Source organism: Somniosus microcephalus, unplaced genomic scaffold (assembly GCF_052327205.1).
Source record: "Somniosus microcephalus isolate GS21.2 unplaced genomic scaffold, FLI_Smic_1.0 unresolved_chr4, whole genome shotgun sequence".
NCBI classification, from domain to species: domain Eukaryota; kingdom Metazoa; phylum Chordata; class Chondrichthyes; order Squaliformes; family Somniosidae; genus Somniosus; species Somniosus microcephalus.
Window position 1 is genome coordinate 46206329 of NW_028225182.1, and position 26825 is coordinate 46233153.

A 26825-nucleotide genomic window follows, 5' to 3' on the forward strand; every position below is an offset into this window, starting at 1 on the left:
ATAGAAAATGTTTGCTTACCTTTGTTTCTTCCTGCAGGCTTCAACAGTTGGGGATGCGAAGAGTCTCACATCTCACCGGCAGAGATGACAGATGGCCGCTGCATTCTCCGATGCAACAACCATCTAATTTCTGCTCACAAAAGAGGTTTGATGAGGTCTTGAATACAAGAACTCATCAAACTACAGAGACTGTCAGTATTTGACAGCTTCACAGAGCTGTCAAATGATGACAATTCATCTGTCAAAAGGTTTTGACAGATGAAACGTCACTCACTGACGTTCTCTGTTAGCGGCTTCCCCTTAATTGGCCTGCTAAGCCTGCTGGGCGGGCTTAACAAGGTCAATCAAGGGAAAATAGCGCGGGTTGGCCTCAAGTCGATGGAGGCGGGACTAAAACCCGACAAGTGGGAGTCCCGCTTCCAAAAGTTCCCCATTGACAAAATTCAGCCCATAGTAAATGAGTAAATGAGTATTCTTTTGAGCAAAGCATGAAAATTCTATTTAATCGTATGAGGACCGCCTTTGCCTGTTAATCAGCACCAGCAAAACAGCTTTTAAAATTGAAAGAATGAATCATTTTAGCCAAGAGCTCTGTTGATTATATTTGGGTTTGCCTACAGAAGTGGAAACAACTTGCTCCAATCGAGTCTTACCGAACAGCCTTCTGGAGCCTTCGTGGCTGAAATTCAATTTTAAAGACACAGTAAAGGTGACTTGTGTCCGAGGATATGAAATAGTTGAGGTGAGCATTTAACGTCGTCCTTTTATCGGGTTGATGCTGTATTCTGGGACAGCTGTGGCGCAGTGGGGAGCGCCCTCGCCTCTGAGTCAGAAGGTTGTGGGTTCACAGTCCCACTCCAGGGACTTGAGCACAAAAATCTAGACTGACACTCCCAGTGCAGTGCTGAGGGAGTGCTACACCGTTGATGAGAGGTGAGTGATCCCATGGCACTATTCCAAAGGACAGCAGGGGGAGCTTATCCTCAGTGTCCTGGGGCCAATATTTATCCCTCAATCAACATCACTAAAAAGCAGATGATCTGGTCATTATCACATTGCTGTTTGTGGGAGCTTGCTGTGCGCAGATGGCTGCTGCGTTTCCTACATTTCAAATTCATTGGCTGTAAAGCGCTTTGGGACGTCCAGTGGTCGTTGAAAGGCACTGTATAAATGGAAGTGTTTCAACTGAATGGTGTTTCTCAATAATCTGATGGGGTTGTCACTAAGCTGAGACGAATGCACAGCCAGTATCCCTGATCATGTGGATCAGAAAATGAGACACATACAGTAATGGGCCAGAACTTCGGGTCTCCACAGGTGAGTACGCGTGGGATACTCGCGCGTAGGCCCAACGAAAGTGCCGGTTTTGTGCATGCACTGTGCATGCGCGGGAAACTGGAACTTCTGTTCCCTTAAAGGAAGGGGTTCACGGGTCGAACGCGTGCGCTGGAGAGGCAGCGCGTACGCCTGGATCTTCCGGTTTTTTTTCCAGGTTTCTCCGGGAGGGTAAGTCTCCAGGAGCTACACTTCTAAAAAGCAGTCACAAGGCCTTATTTTTAACAAGGTAAGTGCTGAATTAAGTAAAATTAAAACATTTTTTCCACAGGTTTATTATTTTTAAGTACTTTAAAGAAAGGTGGCCTAGAAATTGGGTTGGTAGCGCCAGCGCTGAGCGCCTAAAGAGACCTAGAATTGGGGCGAAGCACTATGTTGGGGCGGACGCTATGATGATAGCGCCAACTCAGATATTGACTATACATTTAGCGCCTGCGCTAAGTGTTTGCGCGCGCCCGCGAGCGCAAGCAGCTCATGACGTCATTTCAGTGTGCAACGCCTTTCAGGAGCGCCTGAGCGCATATTGGGTGGCGCCCGGAGCCTTAGCACCCAGCACTATTAGTGACAGTTTGAGGGAGGGCTAACAGGCCCTTCTCGGAGTAGGGGGGCGCTATTTAAAGGGGACAGCTCCACTGCAGAATCTTCTGCCACTTGGCCTGCTCATTGCGATCGCTGCTAAAGAGAGTTGGTGAGCTAATGTGGAGCGGAGTTCTGGGAATTTAGCTTTACAGTACTTGGGACCTTCAACCCTGTCCGAAGCACTTGCAGCACTGCACCTAAAAGCCTTTTGACCAACTGGCATCGGAATGGGAGCTTGTTGGGAGGGCGACGGCCTCATTGCCCAACACTGTGAAGGGGCAGAGAGATGGCGGGAGAGAGGGCCGGGATTGGCCAGAAGGAGGAGGGGCAATGGAGGTCGGCCAATGCGCTGGGATGCTGCGAGGGTCTTTAGGCAGCAGGTGACAAGCCTTGACATGTCGGAGGAGCAGTGTTTGGAAAGGATCCGAATCTGGAGGGACATTGTTACTGATCTGTGCCACCTGCTTGGTCAGGATCTGCAGCCGCGTGAACGCTGCAGAACCTCTCTGTCCGTGATGGCTAAACTGACTGATGGCCTCCATTTTTATGCCAACGGATCCTTTCAGTCAGCCATTGGGGACAATGTGACTGTCACTCAGGCTGCAGTCCACTGTTGCATCCGGCAAGTGACAGATGGCCTTTATAGGCGAACGCGTCATTTCATTACCTTCCCTCGGACCCTGCACAAGCAGGCGGAGGAGGAGGAGTATGAGGAGGAGGAGGATGAGGAGGAGGAAGAGCAGGTGGAGGAGGAGGAGGAGGAGGAGGAAGATGGAAGGGCTGCTGAAAGTGGAAGGTCCATACGTCAGAGGCTCCTCTGGACTCCTGTCGACACCCCTGTGGCGGAATGATGAGAGTCTTAACTCATGCGCACTTTGGATGTTTGAGGGCCTCTGAATGCCAGCATCACTGAAAGTGGTCACATGCACCATGCCACATTGAAACTTCTGTTTATTGGTACAAAATTCTTTCATTACAGCTAAACAACGTCATGTCAGCAGAAACCATAACTTTCAAAATAACTGTTCGGCAAAGCCGCAAAACTCAACAAACCTTCTGCAAATATAACAGCATGTGAGGGTGTCCTTGAATTTGGACAAACAAACGTCTCAGCACCTCCCTCTACAACTGGCCCCTTGAGGGAGAATGACTTCTCTTTCGCGCCTGGCCCCTTCCCTCCCTGCTGCTTCTACGTAAGTGGACCCCAGTGGCGGGCTCAAGGCTGGGGGATGCATCCTGACTGTCTGGAAGCGCAGAAGCCCCTGAGGGACGGGCTAGCCGACCTCTGGGCTTGGAGGGTGCAGACGCAGGATGCTTGCTGTGACCATGGCTGGAAGCAGTGTGGCCTGCAGGTGGTGGCAGCTGCAATGCAGGCGTCCCAGCGCTGGCATGTGCAATGGTCTCCTGCCGAGAGAGGACACCTGCACCATGGTCGGACGACACACTGGCTATCTGAGGGGAGCGGCTCGGCTCATCCGCCACAGTCGCATGCTCCACTGATTCCTGGCCTTGTACGGGAGTGGAAGGGCCCGGGGTGATCCTGTCTGATGCAGAGAGGGTGGCTGCAGTGAGAGATCGCATTGCGTCAATCTGGCTGTGGAGGAGCCCAGCAAGTGACTGCGTGGCAACAGTGAGGACCTGTGTGCCAGGTGCCAGTGCATCGGAGAAGGCCTGGACAGTTCTTCCCATTGCTTCGGACAAGGCAGGTGCCAACCGCTCCACTGCCTCGGACAAGCCCTGCACAGACCTTTCCAGGGATTGTCCGAAACCCTGAACAGTCCTTTCCATCACTGACTCAAAGCCGTGGACAGTCCTCTCCATTGTTGGGCCGAAGCCCTGGATAGTCCTGTCCATTGTTTCCCCGAACACCTGGAGAGACCTCGCCATTGCTGCCCCAAAGCCCTGCAGAGTCCACTCCATTGTTGCCCCGAAGTCCAACATACTCCTAGCCAATGAATCTATTGACTCAGGCATCTTCTCCACTGCAGCCATCAGCTCCGTGTGTCTGAGCCGGGCCTGTTTGCTCATCTCAGCCAGGCGACGGACCTCATCTGCACTCTGTGCAGCAGTCATGACGACCTGCCTTGCCCTGCGGGGAGACGGTGGCCGCACTTGCCTATCCCCCGTGCGTGGCTGCATGCCATTTGGTCCGGCAACTGCGTCATCCTCAGAGCCCCCCCCCCTCCCCTCCAGGGGACTACTATCCCCAGACTGTAGATGTGTCAGCTCCCCGGATTCTGCAATGGCTGGTCCAGATTCCTCCTGGTCCTCGCCTCCGGTGGCACTGGCACTGGCAGCTTCAGCGCGTTGAGCCTGAGTTGGTGCTGCTTCATCTGAAAGTGGGAGGTGGAAGAGTGGCTTTAGCAAAAGGACAGCTTTGCTGAAAGGCATGCCAGATTGCGGCAAAGCTCTGACATGGCTGCACACTGAGGATGCATGCTGGCGGGGGGACCAAGTGAAAGGCAACAGGTGAAAAAGGTGAGAGTCTTACCCTCGCTGTCGGTAATGGGGTCGGCAGATGCAGTGGTCACAGGACCAGACAGACGTCCTCCAAGTATCTGGTGCACTCTCTCCTCCAGATCCGTGAGAGTGACCACTTGTGGAGGTCCGCCACCGGTTCGACACTGCTCCTTTCGAATCATCGCCAGCTTGGACTGCAGGGGAAAGAAGGGGAAGTCGTGTAACATGATGCCTTGAGATCTCATCGCATGCCCCCCATGGTGCAAGAGCCCTTACATGAGGCCTGGAGACCTCTTCGCATGCCCCCCATGGTGCAAGAGACCTTACTTAACGCCTTGAGACCTCTTCACATGCCCCCCATGGTGCAAGAGCCCTTACATGAGGCCTTGAGACATCTGTCCATGTGTGTGGCCAGAAAGGGTCATGGGTGCTTGCTGACAGATGGCCATTGGGGCATCATGGCAACAGGGTGCCCGAAGTCAGCTGCAGATGGAGGGAAGCACAAGTTTGGTAAACCATCACTCACCCTAACGATCCGTGTGAGGTCGTTGAATTTCTTCCTGCACTGAACAGGGGTCCTGGTCGCCATGCTGCTGGAGTTGACCCTCACAGCAACCTCCCTCCAAGATCATCGGTAAGCCTTCTGATTCGGCCTCATGCCATTATCCGGATACAGGACCTCTCGACGGTGTTCAACTGCAGCCACCAAGTGGTCCAGAGCCTAAGTGCTGAAGCACTCTGCTCTCTGTCTAACCTTCTCCATGATGAACAAGTTTGTACCGCCAGACAAGGGCGAGCACCGAATCTGAGGCCTACAGGGCGTTAGGTGTTGATGCTCAGGCTGACTGACCCACCCCTTTAAGAGCCGGCCGGCGCCTGCAGGTCTCGTGCTTTCCCGTCATTGAGTTCACCTGCGCTGCGCCCGTCCGCGTCGATATTGAGTAGCGCCTGACCTTTTGCGCCTTAAGAGCACCGTGCAACGGCTGATTTAGCGCCTCAATCCCCTCTGGGGGCGATGCAACCCAATATCACGCCAGGCAGCGATAAGTTTCGTCTGGCTATAAACTTTGCGCATCACCAGTTCTAACGCCTCAAGCAGGGCTATACCCAATTTCTAGGCCGGTAAGTTAATTTTTAGCCCCATTAGAAACTGTAATTAATTTTTTCAAAAATTTAAATTATTGTTTAAAATAGTTATTTTATGTAATTTATGGTTATTTTAAAAATGTGATTTAAAAAAAAATTATTGAAGTTTTAGTTATGTTTTGGGGCTGATCTCTAATTCATGGATTTGACAGGTCTTCCTGTCAAATCTATGAATAAAGATTCCCTGCTACCATTGGCTCCCCATGGCCCACGTGATACCAGGGGACGGTTTGAACTAACTACGCCCCTGGGATATGCAAGCACTGCGTACCGGCAGTTGGAGCAGGCCCAGGATCGGAATTCCACCTGGGCCCACAGCACAACGGCCGGCGCGCTAGGTAAGTGCAGGTCGGAAGCTTGCACCCGCGGGAAGCCCCCGACCCGAATTTCTGGGCCAATGTTTTCTGTACAACATGAAACTGAGCACTACAGGTCAGATAAACACAGGTTAGATACAAGCATAGCTCCCTTTGCAGTATACATGATGCTATCAAACACTGCCAGGCAGGTACAATACAACAAACACAAAGATAAATTCCCTCTGTACTGTCCATCACATCAAATACTTCCTCACTTTCCTGTGAAGTTTCTTCTTTCTGTCTTTTCAACCATTATATTTTCCTTCCTGCTATCCTTGCTCTTTGAGTGTCAGCTGTGGCTCAGTGGGTAGCACATTTGCCTTTGAGTCCAGATGCTTGTGAGTCCAAATCCCACTCCAAGGAACTTGAGCATATAAAGCTAGGCTGACACTACCAGTGCAGTGCTAAGGAAGCGCTGCACTGTCGGAGTGTAACTTGAGCATATAAAGCTAGGCTGACACTCCCAGTGCAGTGCTGAGGGAGCGCTGCACTGTCGGAGGTGCTGTCTTCTGGATGAGACATTAAACCAAGGCCCTGTCTGCTCTCTCAAGTGGACGTAAAAGATCCCGTGGCACTATTTCGATGAAGAGTAGGGGAGTTCTTCCTGGGGCCAATATTTATCCCTCAATCAACATCACTAAAACAGATTATCTGATCATTATCACATTGCTGTTTGTTGGAGCTTACTATGTGCGAATTGGCTGCCATGTTTCCCACATTACAACAGTGACTCCACTTCATTGGCTGTAAAGCGCTTTCGGACATCCAGTGGTCATGAAAGGCGCTGTAGAGACGCAAGTCTTTCTTTCTTTCTCTTCCTCCCTCCATTTCTCCTTTTTCTTTTTCATCGATGTCAGGCCTCAGCTGGAGTATTGAGGACAATTCTGGACACCACATTTCAGGAAAGATGTAAAAGGCCTTAGAAAGGGTACAGAGGAGGTTTACCAGGGATGTCACCAGGGATGAGGGGCTTCAGTTATGAGGAGAGGTTGGAGAAGTTTGGACTGTTCTCCTTGGAACAGAGAAGGTTAAGAGGTGACCTAATAGAGGTTTTCAAGATGGTGAGAGGTTTGGCTCGATAAATAGAGAAAAATTTCCATCAGGTGAGTGAGTCGATAACCAGAGGTCACAGATTCAAAACCATTGGAAAAAGATCTGGAGGGGAGATGAGGAGAATTGTTTTCACTCAGAAAGTTGTGAGGATCTGGAACGCTGGATCTGGAAAGGCGGTGGAAGCTGATTCCATAAATCATTTTAAAGCAGAGTCGGACAGGCCCTCGAGATTGAGCAACTTACAGGGTTACGGACAGAATGCGGGGAGGTCGAGACTAAGCGTGACTGCTCTTTCAACGAGCCAGCACAGGCACGACGGGCCGAATGGCCTCCTTCTGTGCTGTAAGTTTATCTGCTTCGATGATGTTCTTTTATTTTTTTCTTCCCTTCTTTACATTTTTATTTTCCTCACCCACCCTCACAGTTCAGGAAAGCCAGTTACAAAGCAGGTCTGGGAGGAACAAATCCGAATATGACTAAGATTGCAGAGTGGGGAGAAGTAGGCTGTATCAAAGGGAAAACGAAGTTAGCAGCAACTGCATTTGCCCATATAACATCTCAAGCGAGCCACTGAATCACAATACTAATAAGGCACAAAGGGTTAAAGAGTGCAAATATACAATAACAGCAACTTGTATTTATACAGCTCCTTTAACATAGCAAAATCTCCCAAGGCGTTTCAAAGGAGCGATTATCAAACAAAATTTGACACCGAGCCACATAAAAAGGTAATGACCCAGAAATTCGGGTCCCCACGGGTGAGTACGCACGGGGTACTCACGCATAGGCCCAACGAAAGTGCCAGTTTCGTGCATGCACTGCGCATGCGCGGGAAACCGGAACTTCCGTTCCCCTGAAAGAAGCGGTTGAGAGGTGGAACATGTGCGCCGGAGAGGCAGTGCGTGCGCATCGAACTTACGGTTTTTTTTGCAGGTTTCTCCGGGAGGATAAGTCTCCAGGAGTTACACATATAAAAAGCAGGCGCAAGGCCTGCTTTTAACAAGGTAAGTGGTGAATTAATTAAAATTAAAACATTTTTTCCACAGATTTATTATTTTTAAATATTTAAAGAAAGTTAAGTTTATTTTTAGCCCCATTAGAAGATATAATTAATTTTTTCAAAAATTTAAATTATTGTTTAAAATAGTTATTTCATGTAATTTATAGTTATTTTAAAATGTGATTTAAAAAAAAATTATTTGAAGATTTAGTGATGTTTTGCAGCTTATAGTATTTATAGGTTTGACAGCCCTTCCTGTCAAACTTATGAATGAAGCATTCCCTGCTACCATTGACTCTCCATGGCCCACGTGATCCCAGGGGATGCATCGAACTAACTGCGCCCCTGGGATACGCAAGCACCACGCGCCGGCAGTTGGAGTAGGCCCAGGATCGGAATCTCATGCGGGCCCACAGATCAATGGCCTGTGCGCTAGGTAAGTGCAGGTCGGGGGCTTGCACCCGCGGGAAGCCCCAGACTCGAATTTCAGGGCCATTAGGTTAGGTGCTCAGTAAAAGAGGTAGGTTTTAAGGAGAGTCTTAAAGGACAAGAGAGAGCTAGTGAGATCGAGAGGTTTAGGGAAGGAATTCCAGAGCTTAGGGCCCAGGTAGCTGAAGGCACGGCCGCCAATGGCGGAGCGATGAAAATCGGGGGTGCTCAAGAGGCCAGAATTGGAGGAGCGCAGAGATCTCGGAGGGTTGGAGGAGGTTACAGAGATAGGGAGGGGAAGAGGCCGCGGATGGATTTGATAACAAGGATGAGAATCTGAATTAACTTGGGTCATAAGGTGACTAATATGCGACAGATAGTTGTCGTGTAAAAATTATAACTTTGTTGTAACGTCTCTCTTAGCGCTTCAAGAAAATCCCATATTTTTTTGCTGAATGTCAACAGGATGAGGCTTGGAAGACCCCCGCGTACAGATGTCAGCGGAAGTGGTATTACGCATTATTGGAACATTTTCTTTCTTAGGATTGAAATTGAATAGTGCGTAGCCGCGGTAGCATTGGAAAAATACCCGTTTAGAAATACTCTTTGCTTCCTGTCTGCCAACCAGTTCTCTTTCCAAGTCAGTACCTTACCCCCGATCCCATGTGCTTTAACTTTGCACGCCAATCTCTTATGTGGGACCTTATCGAAAGCCTTCTGAAAGTCCAAATACACCACATCCACTGGTTCTCCCTTATCTATTCTACCAGTTACATCCTCAAAATATTTTAACATTTCCATCTGAACTGGTACTGAAAGTGGAGACGGTTCCACAGTGTAGCTGTTATCACGTTTGCGGAACCATTTGGTTGGAACTTGCTCCTTCTGCTTGTCCAGGGGCGAGATTGCTCTCCTGTGTGAGGGAATAACAACTAAGAACAAAGTAATTAGGAGCTGGAGTAGCCCATATATTGTGTAAAATGAGATATGGGTAACAGTTAACAGTTAACATGCAAAGCACAAAACCTGCTGACAAGGTTGGTGCTGTTGCTGTTTGGCGAACCGACCTCTGCCTAGCAGAAGCTGTACGCCAATACTCCAACACTTCCTCCTACCTCCACCTGGACCATGACCCCACTACCGAATATCAAGTCGCCATTTGCAAGACTGTCACTGACCTCGTATGAGAAGAGATTGAGTAAACTAGGACTGCAGTCTCTTGAATTCGGAAGAATGAGAGGGGATCTCATTAAGCATGCAAAATTATTACAGGGTTTGATCGGTTGGATGCTGGGAGAATGTTTCCCTTGGCTGGGAAGTCTAGAACCAGGGGCCACAGCCTCAGGATAAAGGTTAGGCCATTCAGGACTGAGAGGAGAAGAAATTTCTTCACACAGAGGGTGGTGAATCTTTGGAATTCTCTACCCCAGAGGGCTGTGGAGGCTCAGTCATTGCGTATGTTCAAAACAGAAGTCGGTAGATTTCTGACTGGTAAGGGCATCAAGAGATATGGCGATAGGGCCGGTGAATGGAATTGAGGCAGGAGATCAGCCATGATCTCATAGAATCCCCTACACTTGCTTAAAAATCTGTTCCATTATCTCTTTTTTCCAGTTCTGACGAAAGGTTATCGACCTGAAACGTCAACTCTGTTTCTCTCTTCGCAGAAGCTGCCTGACCTGCTGAGTATCTCCAGCATTTTCTGTTTCAATTCAGATTTCCAGCTTCTGCAGTATTTTCTCAGTTCGCATTTCTTTCATTGTGCAAAACAAGGTTATCGCTCAATTAATGACGCTTTGAAAGCAACATAAAAGTTTAACAAAATAAATACCGTCCAACGTGGGAGCTCGAACTCACGAGCCTGAGATTATGAGTTTCATGCTCTACCGACTGAGCTAGCCGCGCCTGTTGAAAATATATTTCATTGTCGCTGATTGCAGTCAGGTACCTGATGGCTCCGGCCCGGTCACAACAGCATCTCTGAGCCGCATTTCTGCAAACTACGAAACAAGTTCTCCAGAAGCCCAAGGCGTATAAGGAACTCAAGCAGCAAAATCCCTTTCATTAACCACAGGGGTTCAGGCAATTTTTTGATCGCAAAACGCTTTAGTCCTTGTCAATATATCTTGTCTATTTCCCGGAGATTCCCGATTCTGTCTTTCTCTCTGGCTCTGTTTATTGTGTCTTTAATTTATTTAATGTGACAAAAAACAAGCACAGGTATTCGCTCAAAATCAACCTGCAGGTGGTCACACAGAATAAACAGAGCCAGAGAGACAGGCAGAATCGGGAAACACCGGCAAATAGACGAGAGATATTGACAGGGTGAGAAAGCGCTTTGCGATCAGAAAATTGCCTGAATCCCTGTGGTTAATGAAAGGGCTTTTGATGCTTGATTTCCTTACACACCTTGGAATTCAGGTGAACCTGGTTCATGGGTTGCAGAACAAGTTAAACGCCTGGGTTAAACCAGAGGGAAGGAAATTCGACAGTTTAATGAGTTTGAAAGGAACATTTTTGACTTGTGCAGTTCGGTCAGAGAAATGCCAGTGAAAGGAAATCATTGCAGAAAGAGCGATTCTGTAGTGTCCCTTCTGTCTGAACAGTGCTTTCTCGATGCTCAATTCAGCAGAGGTTTCCGTAGTGTAGCGGTTATCACGTTCGCCTCACACGCGAAAGGTCCCCGGTTCGAGCCCGGGCGGGAACATTATTTTTCTGTGAAATAAATTTAACAGTTTTCTTGTGTCAGAAGCAACGAACAATTTAAAGCAGACTCCTAAAATACACAGTGCGTAAATTCTGATAGGGTATAAATCTTCGTCAATGAATAAACTTGCACAAATTATTAAAGTTAAATTACTCAAATTTCGACTGTCCCTTACTGTGAGCATTTATTTCATTCTGCAAAACAACGCTTTCGGTTAATGAATGTTGATTAAAACAATTAAACCACTAAACTACCAGAACACACATTAAAGAGTTGATCACAATTGCTGATATTTCTTATCTTTTTTCTGGTGTTTTTTCAGCTCTTGGTCCTTTTCAGCTCCTGACTGCGGATATTCCTCTGATTAAACGTGAACAAACTGAAATATCTCGCAGCCCCGGCCTCGGTTAATACCAACAGATCTAAGCCGCATTTCAGGCCCGAAAACAAACCCATTAATTATTCGCTTCTCCCCAGCTCCAGAGCTCAGATTGATACTGCCCATCCCTGGAGCTGCAAGATAATAGGGACCCGGGACAAACCTCCCCATACACCGAGCACAAGCTCAGGAAAACCCCGGGGGAGATGATATCCCGGTCACTGAGCCTTCAACAGCATTGAACAAGCACCCGGACGGAAACGTTCTTCATGTGGAAGTGATGAGATGCAGAAATTAATGAAGCGAGTCAGGATGGCCGAGCGGTCTAAGGCGCTGCGTTCAGGTCGCAGTCTCCTCTGGAGGCGTGGGTTCGAATCCCACTTCTGACAGTCTTTACTTTGAATTACCAAGCGGAACTCATTTATTTTCACACCACTGTCAAGCACTTTGGGACATCCCTTAAAAGTGGGATTCAGCAGTTCACCTGCTCCATTCACATATGAAACATGGAAGATTGGAGCAGGATTCGGCCCGTCGAGCCTGCTCCACCATTTAATGAGATCATGGCTGATCATCCACATTCAGTACCCTGTCCCTGCTTTCTCCCCATATCCCGTTATCTCTTTAGCCTTAAGAAATATATCTAACTCCTTCTTGAATATATTTAATGAATTGGCCTCAACTGCCTTCTGTGGTACAGAATTCAACAGGTTCACCACTCTCTGGGTGAAGAAATTCCTCCTCATCTCAGCCCTAAGCGGCTTACCCCTTATCCTTAGACTGTGACCGCTGGTTCTGGATTCCCGCACCATCGGGATCATTCTTCCTGCATCTAGTGTGTCTAGTCCTGTTAGAATTTTGTAAGTTTCAATGAGATCCCCTCTCGTTCTTCTAAACTCCAGCGAATATAAGCCAAATCATCTCAATCTGTCTTCATACGTCATTCCTGCCATCCCATGTATCAGTCTGGTGAAACTTCGCTGCACTCCCTCCATGGCAAGAACATCCTTCCTCAGATAAGGTGACCAAAGCTGCACACAATACTCAAGGTATGGTCTCACCAATGCCTTGTACAACTGCAGCAAGACATCCTTGCTCCTGTACTCGAAACCTCTCACTATAAAGGCCAACATTTGCCTTCTTAACCACCTGCTGCACCTGCATGCTTACCTTCAGCGATTGGTGTACACGGACACCCAGGTCTCATTGCAGTTCCCCTTTTCCCAATCTATTGACATTCTGATAATAAGCTGTCTTCCTGTTTTTGCCTCCAAAGTTGATAACCTCACATTTATCCACATTACACTGCATCTGCCATGCTTCTGCTAAATCACCTAACCTGTCCATATCATACTGGAGTTTCTCTGCATCCTCCTCACAGCACACATGCCCACCCAGCTTTGTGTCGTCTGCAAACTTGGAGTTATTATATCAATTTCAACCTTCTAGATCATTAATATATATTGTGAGTAGCTGGGGTCCTAGCACTTATCCCTGCCTACCCCACGAGTAACTGCCTGCCACTTGGAAAAATACCCGTTTAGACATACTCTTTGCTTCCTGTCTGCCAACCAGTTCTCTATCCAAGTCAGTACCTTACCCCCGATCCCATGTGCTTTAACTTTGCACACCAATCTCTTATGTGGGACCTTATCGAAAGCCTTCTGAAAGTCCAAATACACCACATCCACTGGTTCTCCCTTATCTATTCTACCAGTTACATCCTCAAAAAATTTTAACATTTCCATCTGACCTGGTACTGAAAGTGGAGACGGTTCCACAGTGTAGCTGTTATCACGTTTGCGGAACCATTTGGTTGGAACTTGCTCCTTCTGCTTGTCCAGGGGCGAGATTGCTCTCCTGTGTGAGGAAATAACAACTAAGAACAAACGAATTGGGAGCTGGAGTAGCCCATATATTGTGTAAAATGAGATATGGGTAACAGTTAACAGTTAACATGCAAAGCACAAAACCTGCTGACAAGGGTGGTGCTGTTGCTGTTTGGTGAACCGACCGCTACCTAGCAGAAGCTGTACGCCAACTCTCCAACACCTCCTCCTACCTCCACCTGGACCATGACCCCACTACCGAATATCAAGTCACCATTTGCAAGACTGTCACTGACCTCGTATGAGAAGAGATTGAGTAAACTAGGACTGCAGTCTCTTGAATTCGGAAGAATGAGAGGGGATCTCATTAAGCATGCAAAATTATTACAGGGTTTGATCGGTTGGATGCTGGGAGAATGTTTCCTTTGGCTGGGAAGTCTAGAACCAGGGGCCACAGCCTCAGGATAAAGGTTAGGCCATTCAGGACTGAGAGGAGAAGAAATTTCTTCACACAGAGGGTGGTGAATCTTTGGAATTCTCTACCCCAGAGGGCTGTGGAGGCTCAGTCATTGCGTATGTTCAAAACAGAAGTCGGTAGATTTCTGACTGGTAAGGGCATCAAGAGATATGGCAATAGGGGCGGTGAATGGAATTGAGGCAGGAGATCAGCCATGATCTCATAGAATCCCCTACAGTTGCTTAAAAATCTGTTCCATTACCTCTTTTTTCCAGTTCTGACGAAAGGTTATCGACCTGAAACGTTAACTCTGTTTCTCTCTTCGCAGAAGCTGCCTGACCTGCTGAGTATCTCCAGCATTTTCTGTTTCAATTCAGATTTCCAGCTTCTGCAGTATTTTCTCAGTTCGCATTTCTTTCATTGTGCAAAACAAGGTTATCGCTCAATTAATGACGCTTTGAAAGCAACATAAAAGTTTAACAAAATAAATACCGCTTAACCTGGGAGCTCGAACCCACGACCCTGAAATTAAGAGTCTCATGCTTTACCGACTGAGCTAGCCGGGCCTGTTAAAACTGCATTTCATTGTCGCTGATTGCAGTCAGGTACCTGGTGGCTCCGGCCCGGTCACTACAGCATGTCTGAGCCGCATTTCTGCAAACTGCGAAACAAGTTCTCCAGAAGCCCAAGGCGTATAAGGAACTCAAGCAGCAATAATCCCTTTCATTAACCACAGGGGTTCAGGCAATTTTCTGATCGCAAAACGCTTTAGTCCTTGACAATATATCTTGTCTATTTCCCGGAGATTCCCGATTCTGTCTTTCTCTCTGGCTCTGTTTATTGTGTCTGTGGCCACCTGCGGGTTGATTTTGAAGGAATACCTGTGTTTGTGTCTGCTTGTTACGTTAAACAAATGAGGGCATGAGGCGCCTCTGTGCATGACACTGAGGAATCAGGAGAAGGCAGGAGGAATGAAACAGTGTTTGTGGAACGTGTGTATATAAAAACAGCGCGGTTTAGATTGTAGGACCTCGTGGCGCAACGGTAGCGCGTCTGACTCCAGATCAGGAGGCTGCGTGTTCAAATCACGTCGGGGTCACTGTTTTTCCGGGTAATTCCAGAATTATTGTTTTCTTTGCCGTTTCACAAGAACCAGACACTTGCTCCAAGCACTGTCTCACTCTTTCCCCAGTGTCAGGGAGAGAAGCGCCACAATTCCTCATTTATTTAATGTGACAAAACACAAGCACAGGTATTCGCTCAAAATCAACCTGCAGGTGGTCACACAGAATAAACAGAGCCAGAGAGACAGGCAGAATCGGGAAACACCGGCAAATAGACGAGAGATATTGACAAGGTGAGAAAGCGCTTTGCGATCAGAAAATTGCCTGAATCCCTGTGGCTAATGAAAGGGCTTTTGAAGCTTGATTTCCTTACACACCTTGGAATTCAGGTGAACCTGGTTCATGGGTTGCAGAACAAGTTAAACGCCTGGGTTAAACCAGAGGGAAGGAAATTCGACAGTTTAATGAGTTTCAAAGGAACATTTTTGACTTGTGCAGTTCGGTCAGAGAAATGCCAGTGAAAGGAAATCATTGCAGAAAGAGCGATTCTGTAGTGTCCCTTCTGTCTGAACAGTGCTTTCTCGATGCTCAATTCAACAGAGGTTTCCGTAGTGTAGCGGTTATCACGTTCGCCTCACACGCGAAAGGTCCCCGGTTCGAGCCCGGGCGGAAACATTATTTTTCTGTGAAATAAATTTAACAGGTTTCTTGTGTCAGAAGCAACGAACAATTTAAAGCAGACTCCTAAAATACACAGTGCGTAAATTCTGATAGGGTATAAATCTTCGTCAATGAATAAACTTGCACAAATTATTAAAGTTAAATTACTCAACTTTCGACTGTCCCTTACTGTGAGCATTTATTTCATTCTGCAAAACAACGCTTTCGGTTAATGAATGTTGATTAAAACAATTAAACCGCTAAACTACCAGAACACACATTAAAGAATTGATCACAATTGCTGATATTTCTTCTTTTTTCTGGTGTTTTTTCAGCTCTTGGTCCTTTTCAGCTCCTGACTGCGGATATTCCTCTGATTAAACGTGAACAAACTGAAATATCTCGCAGCCCCGGCCTCGGTTAATACCAACAGATCTAAGCCGCATTTCAGGCCCGAAAACAAACCCATTAATTATTCGCTTCTCCCCAGCTCCAGAGCTCAGATTGATACTGCACATCCCTGGAGCTGCAAGATAATAGGGACCCGGGACAAACCTCCCCATACACCGAGCACAAGCTCAGGAAAACCCCGGGGGAGATGATGTCCCGGTCACTGAGCCTTCAACAGCATTGAACAAGCACCCGGACGGAAACGTTCTTCATGTGGAAGTGATGAGATGCGGAATTAAAAGGAATAATTTAGGATGGCCGAGCGGTCTAAGGCGCTGCGTTTAGGTCGCAATTTTCTCTGGAGGCGTGTGTTCGAATCCCACTTCCGACAGTCTTTACTTGTAATTACCAAGCGGAACTCATTTATTTTCACACCACTGTCAAGCACTTTGGGACATCCCTTAAAAGTGGGATTCAGCAGTTCACCTGCTCCATTCACATAGAAACATAGAAGATAGGAGCAGGAGTAGGCCATTCGGCCCCTCGAGCCGGCTCCGCCTTTTAATGAGATCATGGCTGATCATTCACCTTCAGTACCCTGTCCCTGCTTTCTCCCCATATCCCTTTATCTCTTTAGCCTTAAGCAATATATCTAACTCCTTCTTGAATATATTTAATGAATTGGCCTCAACTGCCTTCTGTGGTACAGAATTCAACAGGTTCACCACTCTCTGGGTGAAGAAATTCCTCCTCATCTCAGCCCTAAGTGGCTTACCCATTATCCTTAGACTGTGGCCGCTGGTTCTGGATTCCCGCGTCATCGGGATCATTCTTCCTGCATCTAGTGTGTCTAGTCCTGTTAGAATTTTGTAAGTTTCAATGAGATCCCCTCTCGTTCTTCTAAACTCTAGCGAATATAAGCCTAATCATCTCAATCTGTCTTCATACGTCATTCCTGCCATCCCATGTATCAGTCTGGTGAATCTTCGCTGCACTCCCACCATGGCAAGAACATCCTTCCTCAGCTAAGGTGACCAAAGCTGCTCACAATACTCAAGGTATGGTCTCACCAAGGCCTTGTACAACTGCAGCAAGACATCCTTGCTCCTGTACTCGAAACCTCTCACTATAAAGGCCAACATTTGCCTTCTTAACCACCTGCTGCACCTGCATGCTTACCTTCAGCGATTGGTGCACACGGACACCCAGGTCTCAGTGCAGTTCCCCTTTTCCCAATCTATTGACATTCTGATAATAAGCTGTCTTCCTGTTTTAGCCACCAAAGTTGATAACCTCACATTTATCCACATTATACTGCATCTGCCATGCTTCTGCTAAATCACCTAACCTGTCCATATCATACTGGAGTTTCTCTGCATCCTCCTCACAGCACACGTGCCCACCCAGCTTTGTGTCGTCTGCAAACTTGGAGTTATTACATCTAGTTCAACCTTCTAGATCATTAATATATATTGTGAGTAGCTGGGGTCCTAGCACTTGTCCCTGCCCTACCCCACTAGTAACTGCCTGCCACTTGGAAAAAGACCCGTTTAGACATACTCTTTACTTCCTGTCCGCCAACCAGCTCTCTATCCAAGTCAGTACCTTACCCCCGATCCCATGTGCTTTAACTTTGCACCGTAATCTCTTATGTGGGACCTTATCGAAAGACTTCTGAAAGTCCAAATACACCACATCCACTGGTTCCCCCTTATCTATTCTACCAGTTACATCCTCAAAAAATTTTGACATTTCCATCTGACCTGGTACTGAAAGTGGAGACGGTGCCACAGTGTAGCAGTTATCACGTTTGCGGAATCATTTTGCTGGAATTTGCTCCTTCTGCTTGTCCAGGGGCGAGATTGCTCTCCTGTGTGAGGAAATAACAACTAAGAACAAAAGAATTAGAGCTGGAGTAGCCCATATATTGTGTAAAATGAGATATGGGTAACAGTTAACAGTTAACATGCAAAGCACAAAACCTGCTGACAAGGGTGGTGCTGTTGCTGTTTGGCGAACCGACCTCTGCCTAGCGGAAGCTGTACGCCAACTCTCCAACACCTCCTCCTACCTCCGCCTGGATCATGACCCCACTACCGAATATCAAGTCACCATTTGCAAGACTGTCACTGACCTCGTATGAGAAGAGATTGTGTAAACTAGGCCTGCAATCTCTTGAATTCGGAAGAATGAGAGGGGATCTCATTACGCATGCAAAATTATTACAGGGTTTGATCGGTTGGATGCTGGGAGAAAGTTTCCCTTGGCTGGGCAGTCTAGAACCAGGGCCACAGCCTCAGGATAAAGGTTAGGCCATTCAGGACTGAGAGGAGAAGAAATTTCTGCACACAGAGGGTGGTGAATATTTTGAATTCTCTACTCCAGAGGGCTGTGGAGGCTCAGTCATTGGGTATGTTCAAAACAGAAGTCGGTAGATTTCTGACTGGTAAGGGCATCAAGGGATATGGCGATAGGGCCGGTGAATGGAATTGAGGCAGGAGATCAGCCATGATCTCATAGAATCCCCTACACTTGCTTAAAAATCTGTTCAATTACCTCTTTCTTCCAGTTCTGACGAAAGGTTATCGACCTGAAACGTTAACTCTGTTTGTCTCTTCGCAAAAGCTGCCTGATCTGCTGAGTATCTCCAGCATTTTCTGTTTCAATTCAGATTTCCAGCATCTGCAGTATTTTCTCAGTTCGCATTTCTTTCATTGTGCAAAACAAGGTTATCGCTCAATTAATGACGCTTTGAAAGCAACATATAAGTTTAACAAAGTAAATACCGCCCAACGTGGGGCTCGAACCCCCGACCCGGAAATTAAGAGTCTCCCCGCTCTATCGGTTGAGCTAGCCTGGCCAGTTGGAATTACATTCCATTGTCGCTGATTGCAGTCAGGTACCTGGTGGCTCCGGCCCGGTCACAACAGCATGTCTGAGCCGCGTTTCTGCAAACTGCGAAACAAGTTCTCCAGAAGCCCAAGGCGTATAAGGAACTCAAGCAGCAATAATCCCTTTCATTAACCACAGGGGTTCAGGCAATTTTCTGATCGCAAAGCGCTTTCGTCCTTGTCAATATCTCTTGTCTATTTCCCGGAGATTCCCGATTCTGTCTTTCTCTCTGGCTCTGTTTATTGTGTCTGTGGCCACCTGCGGGTTGATTTTGAAGGAATACCTGTGTTTGCTTGTTACGCTGGTATAGTTACGGTGCATAGTTACGGTGGCATAGTGGTTAGAACTGTTGTCTTATCAGCGTAAGGGTCTCGGGTTCGAATTCGGCCTCGGGCGACTGTCTGTTTGCACATTCTCCCCGTGTTTGCGTGGGTTTTCTCCGGGTGCTCCGGTTTTCTCCCACAGTCCAAAGATGTGCGGGTTGGGTTGATTGGCTATCATAAATTGATCCTTAGTGTTAGGGGGATTAAATACGTGGGGTTACGGGGATAGGGTGGGATATGTGTCGGTGCAGGCTCGATGGGCCGAAATTGCCTCTATCTGCTCTGTGGCGTTTCTGTGATTTCTGTGAAATGAGGGCATCAGGCGCTTCTGTGCATGACACTGAGGAATCAGGAGAAGGCAGGAGGAATGAAACAGTGTTTGTGGAACGTGTGTATATAAAAACAGCGCGGTTTATACTGTAGGTCCTCGTGGCGCAACGGTTGCGCGTCTGATTCCACATCAGAAGGCTGCGTGTTTAAATCACGTCGGGGTCACTGTTTTTCCGGGTAATTCCAGAATTATTGTTTTCTTTGCCGTTTCACAATAACCAGACACTTGCTCCAAAGACTGTCTCACTCTTTCCCCAGTGTCAGGGAGAGAAGCGCCACAATTCCTCATGTATTTAATGTGACAAGACACAAGCACAGGTATTCGCTCAAAATCAACCTGCAGGTGTTCACATAGAATAAACAGAGCCAGAGAGACAGGCAGAATCGGGAAACACCGGCAAATAGACGAGAGATATTGACAAGGTGAGAAAGCGCTTTGCGATCAGAAAATTGCCTGAATCCCTGTGGTTAATGAAAGGGCTTTTGATGCTTGATTTCCTTACACACCTTGGAATTAAGGAGAACCTGGTTCGTGGTTTAGCCTGGGGCCGAGCCACTAGGCCCCTGGCTGCAATCAAAGACAAGAACGTATCAGCTTCTCCAGCCCGGCTAGCTCAGTCGGTCGGCACTCTTAATTGTAGGGTCGTGGGTTCGAGCCCCGTGTTGGGAGAATGATTTTTGTTCAACTTTTATGTTGCTTTCACGGAAAAGCATAATTAATTAACCGATAAAATTCTTTTGCACAATGAAAGAAATGACAACTGAGCGAGAGTCGATACTTCAATCACTTTATTTGTGCTTTGCATGTTAACTGTTACCCATATCTCATTTTACACACTGTGCTTTAGGAGTCTGGGTTAAAGTGCTCATTGCTGATGACACCAGGAATCTGGGACAGCATTTGTCATATTGCACAGGAAAATAGAATCAGCAGTGAACATCAAACCGCATGGTGCTGATTTTCAGCTTCTACGCAGCTCGAATTGGAATAAAGTGATATAATTTTAACAGTGAAGATTTGGAAGTAAGTGTTCCTCGTATTTGTGCTTTTAATTAAAGTTTGTGGCGTCTGACTCCCGTTCATGTCACTGAATAAGAAAGGAGGGGCTTCTCGTTGCCCAGACTGCCCTGCGCCTGGTGTTTGTGAGCTCATCCTTTATATTGAGCGGTTTCTCGTTCTTTAACCGGTGTCAGCTTTCGATCAGCGGTTACTTCACAGCACCAACTGTTTTGTAAGTTCGAACTCTGTCTCACCGAGGGCGCAATCTGGGCTTATTATTGTCATTTTCAATCCCCTTCTTCAACACCGAAACACATTACAGCAGTGATTTTAATTTAGTTGTGTGACATTTTTCGAGGGCATCATTAAATGATTCAATAACTTATTCCTATCAGCGCTGCGAGATGGGTTCGATTCGCGGTTAGGGAAGAAATGTTGATATCACCGTTTTTTATTCATGAATGCGATGTAACTTTATTAAATTAATTACATGCATCTAATGTGAATAAATAAGAACTGCTTTAATCACCATTAATTAACCGGTAACTTTATTTTGCAGAATGAAAGACATGATAATATGGTTACTGAGGGACAGTCGAAACTTCATTCATTTATTTTGCTCTTTGCATCTCCTGAACTGTTAACCCATATCTCATTTTACACATTGCATTTTAGGAGAATGGTTTAAAATGTTCATTGCTTGAGAGAGCAGCGATCTGGGGCAACATTTGTTAAATTTAACGGGACCGGCTATTTCACAGAAAAAAAACCTATTCTCTCACATGATGTTTTCAGACCACACACTGACTGATCTTTGCTCGGCCCCAAGTGGATGATCTGACACTTGCCCGCGTTGAACTCCATTAATCACTGGTCAGGGGAGATTTAATAGAGGTGATCAAAATTATGGGGGAAACAGTTTCCACTGGCAGGAGTGTCAGCAGGGCTATGGGGGAAGAGCAGCGGAGTGGGACTGATTGGATAGCTCTTTCAAAGATGCAACATCAATTGCTCATTTTAACCTGCGATTGATAGATTTTAGTTAACCAACGGTATTAAGGGATCATTGAAGTCTGTGAGACACTTCATAATTGTTTCTATTATCATTAATCAACCCACAACATTTTGTTGCGCACTGCAGGAATTGCTAACATGTATACCGGATGACAGACAAACTTTAATAACATTTTATAGAATCATAGAAAATTGCCTGAACTCCTGTGGTTAATGAAAGGGATTTTAATGGTTGAGTTCCTTATACACCTTGGAATTCTGGAAAACATGGTTCGTAGTTTGCAGAAACGCGGCTTAGATCTGCTGTTGTGAACCGAGGTAAAGCTGCAGGATCCTTGAATAATCTTTCACAATTCAACTGAAAGCAGCCGGAATGTGCAGCTTTGAGAGGGGCTGTCTGCACGGTCAGAGCTGGAAACGGGAGTGAGCGAGCGACACTGTAGTGTTTTGAGTGAGTGCAGAACTGTACAGAGAAACACAAATGTAACAGGACTTTGTTACATTGCATTAGAAATGCGAATTGTTCCATTTTTCCGATTATTTAAATGAACATGGTTTACAAAATGTTTGCGCCCGGTTTCGAACTGGGGACTATTTCACGTGTTAATCGAACGTGATAACCAGTACACTACGGAAACGCTGGGTTGTATAGTCGGCTTCTGTGGTAAATCTCTGATTCTATTAAAAAGTCGGCTTCTGTAATAAATCTCTGATTCTTTAAAAAAGTTATTAAAGTTTGACTGTCACCCGGCAAACATGTTAGCATTTCCTTCAGTGTGAAACACAATTCTTTGTCGGTTGATTAACACAATTATTAAGAGTCTCACAGACTTCAATTGTCTTTGTCAGAACTGAATTCCCTGACTGGGAATCAAACCTGATTGATTTCAATGATGATAGGGTTGTCCTATCAGGAGAGATTGAGTAGATTGGGCCTACATTCTCTGGAGTTCAGAAGAACGAGAGGTGTTCTAATTGAAAGGTAAAATTTTCTTGGAGGGCTTGAAAGGGTAGAAGCTGCGAGGTTGTTTCCCCTGGCTGGAGAGTCTAGAACTAGGGGACAGAGTCTCAGGATAAGGGGCCGGCCATTTGAGACTGAGATGAGGAGACGTTTCTTCACTCAGAGGCTTGTGAATCTTTGGAATTCCCAACCTCAGAGGGCAGTGGAGGCTCAGTCATTGGGTATATTCAAAACAGAAGTCGATAGATTTCTGACTAGTAAGGGCATCAAGGGATATGGTGATAAGGCTGGTGAATGGAATTGAGGGAGAAGATCAGCCATGATCTCATTGAATGGCAGAGCAGGCTCGAAGGGCCGAATGGCCTACTCCTGCTCCTCTTTCTTTTGTTCTTATTTTTAAATGTCCTATTAATGCTCCTGATTCTTATGTAACTTATGTAACAGGGTTAGGGATTTGGGGTTAATTGGTGTAGGGCTTCCAGACGTCATTGGGACCCCGTTTTAAAGTCCCCACATTGTGGTTTGGGTAATATGCAAGGTAGCTACAGTGGGTCGAACCGGAGACTGGTGCACACTGAGAAGTTGGGGCAGGTAAACCTGTGCTGCTGCAGCGGCACCAAGTGGTGACATAAAGAGTTGCCATTATTATTATGGACAGACTAATTTATTACAGAAAAGTTGGCACAGAAGTGTGAAAAAAAAGTGAGAGGAAGTTTTGTAGTAAGGAACTGACGCAGATATAATGTTTTTATTACATTTTATTGAATCGATAAATATATGGAATGAGTGATAGAGTAATTTGATACATTTCAACATTAATAAAGTGCAGGTGGGGACATTGAGAGTATTTGGATATTGTAGGAACGGAGGTTCCTATCGAAAAGACTGAGTTCGAATCAGGTAATTAAAACAATGAACTTTAATTGAACAAAACAGGTTTTAACTAGAAACTGCTGGAATACATCAAATACAGGTCTACTTTCCTTGAAGGCTCCATGAGGACTCATCCCCTGGCCTCAAGGCTGACGTCATGACGTCATCGTGATCTTCGCGCCATTGGGCAATCACGTGACTAACGGCATTACATCATCACGTTGAAACCGCGCTGTAAAGGTAACTGGACATTGCACAGTCAAACAGTGTAATTAAAGGTACAGGCACAGACAGTAACTACATTGCTGTTAAAGGAATTATGTACAACCGCTCTGAGTCCTTTGGTGGCTCCGCCACGATATAATCATTCTTGCATATTCCAGACTTTGTGCCCGGGTACGAGAACTAAATCAAGCAGTTTATAGTTCCTCAACATGTCAAGGAATTCTAATCTAATTAGTACTGCCTCTCGTCAGAAGTCAATTCAAAGTGGATATGTGTCATATACACGTGTGTATATATAAATCAATTAAATATTTACTTAATAGATGTTTCAAGCCCAGCAAAACACAGAAAACTGAGCAAAATGGCATGAGAACATGGGGCAACCTTATCTTACAGGATATAGTAGTTAACCCATCCTGGGAACACAGCCATCCAACATCTCTGCCCAGAACTGAATACAATACTCCAACTGAGGCCTAATCAGGGGTTTGTATAGCTGCAGCATAACTTCTACCCCCTTGTAGTCTAGTTTTCTAGATATAAAGGCCAGCATTCCATTAAACATTTTGATTATATTCTGTACCTGTTCATGATATTTTAATCATCTATGTACATAGACCACCCAAGTGTCTTTGGACAGCAATGGGATTTAAAGAACTTTGTAGGAAGGGAATACGAGAATATCCCTGTGAAAAGTTTTTACAAGTATATTATGGTAAAGAGGGAGGTGAAGGAGAATATGGGCCCCTTAAAGACAGAGCCATGTGTTACTGTAATTGGAAATAAGAACACGATAGGCATGCTTAATAATTACTTTGCATCGGTCTTCATAGTAGAGGATAATCCACCAGAGAAACGAGGAAAACTGAAACTGAATCAAGGGGAGGGATTATCTAGATTTAATATGATGACTTCTAGCAGGCATCTGATAAGGTTTCGCAGAAGATACTGTTAGCAAAAATGTAATACAGTGTTAAATCAGTAACTGTTAATAATATATTACATTAATAAATTTAATTAGGTACACCTTAGTCTTAATTTTCTGTAAAGTTAGTTAAGAGTCAAACAAATAAAGGCATGGCAGGGCAGCTCAGTGCCATGGAATGTGCATCCTGTGCCATGTGGGAAATCCAGGTGCTTCCCGTGTCCTGGACAACCACCTGCGCAGGAAGTGTCATCAGCTGGAGGAGCTCGAGCTCTGGGTTTTGGAACTTGAGCAGCAGCTGGCGTCACTGCGGTGCATCCGCGAGGCTGAGAGCTACGGGAACAGCACTGTGGTGTATGTGCCTTTAAGAGCCCCTGTGTACTGTAATGCCGGTAATGGCCACTCGGGCTATATAAGCCTGTATAGTGTCTTGTATCTGTTAGTTCACCTCCAGACTTTGTTCAGTAAATACCTGTGAAACCAACTCCTGCATTCCGTGTCTCCATTAACACATAGATACAACAGTGGCGACGAATTGGAAACGGACGTACCTGCAATTCGGCAGCACTTCAAGGAGATCGATTCCTCAGACGAAAGTCGAAGAAAAACAAGAAAGAAAAAAAGAAAAAAAACTGTGGTTTCACCAGCTAGCCGAGCTGGTGGCAGGTACTGCAATAATCCTTCCTGGGCCGCGGGCTGGGGCTCCATTGGCTGGCTCTGCAGCGGGGCCGAGCAGCGAAGGCGGAGGCAAATGGAGACAGAGGGTGGAGCACTCAGGAGACGGCCGGCGCTGCAAAGCAGGTCGCCGTTCGGACCAAGCAGAGGGAGGGAAAAGTCCCAGAGAGTCCGGTGGGAAGGAGTCTCCACCTATTAAATATGCCTATGTAAATAAAAACCGCGGAGAACAGTGTTGTCAGAAGCGGCAGCGGCGGGAAAGCGCGGGAGGTGACATTTTTTTTCTGCGGGGAAGAAAGGAAAGCGCGGGAGGCGCCATTTTTTTTCAGGATGCCTAAGACTGGCAATATTACTGATTTCGATAGCAATATATAGGATTGGACCACATATGTGGAAAGAGTGGAGGTATATTGCATAGCAAATGAAATAGAGGATGATAAAAAGACATCAGTACTTCTAAATCTAATGGGCGCAAGGACATACGGGCTGTTACAAAACTTAATCACTCCAGCCAAACCGAAGGACAACAATTTTAAGGAGATTGTTGATACCCTACAGGAGCACTTAAACCCAACACTGCTGCTGATAGCAGAACGATTCAAATTCTTCAGGAGGAATCAGCACAAGAATGAAAGTAACGCTGATTACCTCACCGAATTAAGGAAGCTGTCAAAGCACTGCCAATTCGGGGCAGGACTGGCAGATTCTCTTCGAGACAAATTCGTCTCCGGTCTCCTAAGTGAAGGAACACAGAAAAGGCTACTTTCTGAGAAAGATTTGACACTGGACAAGGCTTTCAGTGTGGTTGTATCATACGAAGCAGCAGCAGGAGGAGCTGCAGAGATACAGCAAAAGCCACAGGACTGCAGCACCCATGAAATGACACAGGCTTTCGAGAGATGTTATCGCTGTGGCAGATCCACCCATGACCAGAGGGACTGCTGGTTCAAGGACAAAGCATGCAGGCAATGCGGAAAGATTGGACACATTGCACGTGTATGTCGATCTGGAAACAAAAAATCCATGGACAGGAAAGAAATCAATAAGGAAAAGTACAGAAAGGTACAAATGATGACGGACAGTAGCTCCGAAGACCAGAAGAGTGATAGCGATTCCGGAAACAAGAGACTAAGCTGTCTCAAATTACATAATGTAATTGCCAAAGAAGATTACCAGACCATTTGGGTTACCCTCACGATAGCGGGGTCCCCAGTTAAAATGGAGCTAGATACAGGATCGGCTCTGACCATCATAAGTCGACGGGATTACGAGTGGCTATTTCCGCATATACCTTTGAAAGACACATCCATTATCTTGAAAACATATACAGGGCAGAAAGTATACCCCAAAGGGAAAATAAGGGTGCTTGTTGTATACAACGGCAAGGAAATACAGAAGTTGTATTTATACGTTCTGCAAGATGGTGGTCCACCGCTGTTGGGACGTGAATGGATCAGGAAGATGCGTTTAGACTGGCACTCCATTCAGGCACTGACGGTGACCAGTAAGAAAAAAAATGATGATGACGTCATACCTGAACGATTAAAAGACATCTTGGCCAACGCCAAGGAAGTGTTTCAACAGGAACTAGGAACCTTGAAAGGCATCACTTCCTCAATAAAAGTGGAAGATGCGGCAAGTCCCAATTTTTAAGGCAAGGCCGGTGCCATACGCAATTCGTCCAGCAGTCGAGGCAGAGCTGGAGAATTTGGAAAAGGCAGGCGTATTATCCAAGATAGATTGGAGCGAGTGGGCAACAC

At 46.2% G+C, this 26825-nt stretch overlaps 4 non-coding genes across 4 annotated transcripts; all 4 read left to right on the forward strand.

The window, feature by feature from the left end:
• Window positions 1-10995: 10995 nt before the first annotated feature.
• On the forward strand, window positions 10996-11068 carry trnav-cac (transfer RNA valine (anticodon CAC)). The gene has a single exon. It is a non-coding gene; the product is annotated as a tRNA-Val (tRNA).
• Window positions 11069-11753: 685 nt separating this feature from the next.
• trnal-cag (transfer RNA leucine (anticodon CAG)) lies at window positions 11754-11836 on the forward strand. The gene has a single exon. It is a non-coding gene; the product is annotated as a tRNA-Leu (tRNA).
• A 2924-nt stretch (window positions 11837-14760) lies between these two features.
• On the forward strand, window positions 14761-14832 carry trnaw-cca (transfer RNA tryptophan (anticodon CCA)). The gene has a single exon. It is a non-coding gene; the product is annotated as a tRNA-Trp (tRNA).
• A 567-nt stretch (window positions 14833-15399) lies between these two features.
• Window positions 15400-15472, forward strand: trnav-cac (transfer RNA valine (anticodon CAC)). Its single transcript has one exon. It is a non-coding gene; the product is annotated as a tRNA-Val (tRNA).
• Window positions 15473-26825: the final 11353 nt, after the last annotated feature.